Below are 3,418 nucleotides of genomic sequence, written 5' to 3' on the forward strand. Positions count from 1 at the left end.
TTACAAATAATTTTTTTTATATATTTAAAATTACATCAATTTTACCCTTATTAAATACTTTATATAAGTGCTTTGATAATGATAATAAAATTATTTTTATTAAATAATAATTAAAATTCTAATGCATCATTTTTTTTAAAAAAGTAATAAATAAAATAGGAGTATAGTTAAAAAATAATTATAAAGTTATTCAATGCTTTATATTTTGAACTAAACAAGGCTTTTAATATATGTCCTATGTTGGTGGTTTGGAGGGAGTAAGTGAATAAAAAATTAATTCGTTTATTTAATCAAGAAATATTCTTTTTTTCATATTTATGTTGGTTTCCCTTTAAATGCATGATCAATAAAAATTTTGGATTCTCTATTAAAGATTTAAAGGAATTAAAGATTGGGATTTCTTAAAAAAATTTCATTTACATTGTGTAAAATGCATTCACAAAGAATATCTTCCTTCAAGGATTAAAAAGTACTCAAATATTTTCTTTTAATTACACCTTTTTTATCACAAAAATATATTTGCAAGAGAAAATTTGTTGCTGAAGTGATGAGGATGCCTATACTTGGTACTTGAACAAAAATATTTATTTTTAGTTGAAATATTTTATCTTACAAAATTACATTCACAATTGTGACTTTTATCTTAACTTTAAAATTTATAACTTAAAAAAAAAATTCTAGATTCTCAGTCCGTTATTAGTAAGAAGACTGAAGAATTCCATTTAAGAAGTATAATGACATGAAATTTTGAGAGTTAAAATTCATGTTCGGATTTAGAAGGTTCTGAGTTCTCATATTTCTCCTCTTTGAAAATTACAATAGGATAATACAATTTTTTGTTCCTCAAATTTATTTCAATCATTGATCTGGTCCTTAAAATCTAATATTCATCAATTAATTTGCTAAAATCTTATAATCATACACAATTAGTCATTATTGTGTGATCTTCCCTTTTAGATCATAAAGATTAATTATCAATAGTTATGAAACTTTGAGGATTTGATTGATAAAATTTAAATTGATGATGTAAATAAATTTGAGGGATTAAAAGTTTTATTATTTTAAAATTATAATATAAAAAGGGTAAATTATGAAAAATTCTTTAAAACTTTAGAATATATGTAATTAACCGGCTAAATAACTAGCTACGCATTATGGAATAGAAGGTAGATCTTCATCATCGGTCACTGATGCCATCTCAGATGGCTGGTATTCCCTATTCCGATAAAACGATATGTTGAACCTTAGATCAGGATTTTCTTCCAGATCTCGCAGGAATTGTTCATACTCAGAGTTCATCTTTTCTTGGTCAATTTTACCCTTATCATCAACTTCCATGTCAAGGGATTTAAGCTTCCATGCACGAGGCTTCCCACACTTCCTGAGGTGATTCTCTTCATAGCTTCTCTTTACTAAAATGGCTTCAGGGAGCACAAGTCCTCTGTACTTGTCCAATTCAATGTTCATTATTGTTGGCTGCATATAAGTCATAACCAAGAGCATAATCTCCAGGATTTAAAAGATGACTTAGATGAGTCCTGATAGAAAATATTGTGTCATTCTTTCCAAATCAGATACACGAGCCACTTGTGCATCTGCTAAAACATATTTTGTACCGCCAACAATAACTTCTGAAGAGACAGCCTCCATATCTAGCACAATATATTCCACTAACTGTCTGCTGGCAAGCAATGACTTGAATGGTGTCCTCCAGTATTGATCAGCATCCAAGAACAGTGCCTTAGCTTAAAAGGATCAAGCAAAGCAATGTTGTTGGTCACTTTCGTACATATCACAAGAGGGCCAAGGTTTCCTAAACTAATTGCAATTCTAGGAGGCAAGCAGATTAAATCCTCACGGCAGATGGGGGAGATTTCAACAGAAAATGTATATTTATAATTGTAATTATTACTTTTGGGATCATGAGAAACAAGCTGCTTGTTGTGACGACTCCTTATGGGAGTAACTTTTCCCAAAAATTCCACAAATCTCACCCCATGACTTCGATTACAGAAGAAGGAGTCAACACCTTGATCCATCTGCTTTATTCTGATAGCACTAGAAGCTGTGCCATGCCTCAGAATTAGCTATTCCAAATAAAAGAAAGTTCGCCTATGAGTAACGTGTTGTCGAAGTTGCACAGCAGCAACCCATTGATCAGGGTTAGCCTGGATCCTAGAACAAGATTCACACATGTTCTCTTGCTGCACATACTCGATAGGATAAGACTGTTCAAGAATTGCCCCATTCAGGACCTCTTTTTGAACTATGACCTTGACTTTTATCCTCTTGGAATGGGGCTCAGTCCATATAAATTCGGCATGTTTCAACCTTACTTAATTTATTTCTATTGAAGTTTTGTTTCAGCTTATTCAAACAGAATGTCAGCAGCTCCTTGATTCTAATTGTGCTTTGATCCAAGTTCTTGGTGGCTGCAGGTAGCTATCACACTCAGGGCAATGTACTAAGATTAGATGCTTCAGCAAACCTTCAGTGATATCAACTTCTGAACGTAAACAGTTCACACACATATTGGCAGCATTTGGTTGCATGGGAATTCCACATTTGCAACACAAAACACTCCCAATACTCTGATGAACCGTAAACATACCAGCCTCTTCCGCCATGCCTGATGACTGTACCATGGTGGGAGAAATCAAAATACATGAGTATGCATATGCAAAATAGATGGAGTATTATAGTTTAGAAAATTCATGGCATGCAAGAGAAATTAAAATAAGGGGAGAACACTTAAAAAAAGAATAACATATTATACCAAAAACATTAGTAGTGACTAGCATCACTAGTGACTGACCAAAAAGCTATTTCCAATATTTTTTTTTTCCCTTGATAAGAAGCTATTTACAATATTATATACTCAAAAATTAGATTTCTTCTGCGTTAGTCCTCTAAAATGGCAGGATGAAAAAAAACAAAAAACTTGGGCATAAACTATACAACACATGTTGACCAGATGCATACTCCCAACAGTAGTTGGTCAAAGAAAATTTTTCAACTAGAATTTGCATGTCAAATAGTGAGATAAGGAAAAATACAAAACAAGGCTAATTAATGAATTTTCAAGATTACGTGTGTGAAGCGCCAATTATTGTCATAAGATCAAACATGTCAAGTGTTTTAATTGAACATGAATTGTTTAGTTAAATATATATGCAGGTTACATTCATCCCCAACTCTTATGACCTTAATAAAGCTCTTGTTATATTGTTACAATATATCTCATAAACTTTTTGACCTTCAATAATACATCTCATAGTTTGAACCTATGATATATTAATCACTATAAATGAAAATGATAAACACAAGGCCTCCCTTCCACTTCCCCTTTTCTCACGATCTTCTTATCTCTGATATTAATGAAAAGTAAAAGAAAATTTGCATATGCACATCTAAGATT

The 3,418-nt window shown here is 31.7% G+C and overlaps 1 pseudogene; it reads right to left on the bottom strand.

The window, feature by feature from the left end:
• Positions 1-1,152: 1,152 nt before the first annotated feature.
• Positions 1,153-2,609, bottom strand: LOC129290531 (uncharacterized; annotated as a pseudogene).
• Between the last annotated feature and the right edge of the window lie 809 nt (positions 2,610-3,418).

This window comes from Prosopis cineraria, unplaced genomic scaffold (genome assembly GCF_029017545.1).
Source record: "Prosopis cineraria cultivar Desert tree isolate PC_DT_omini unplaced genomic scaffold, ASM2901754v1 PC13, whole genome shotgun sequence".
Classification (NCBI taxonomy): domain Eukaryota; kingdom Viridiplantae; phylum Streptophyta; class Magnoliopsida; order Fabales; family Fabaceae; genus Prosopis; species Prosopis cineraria.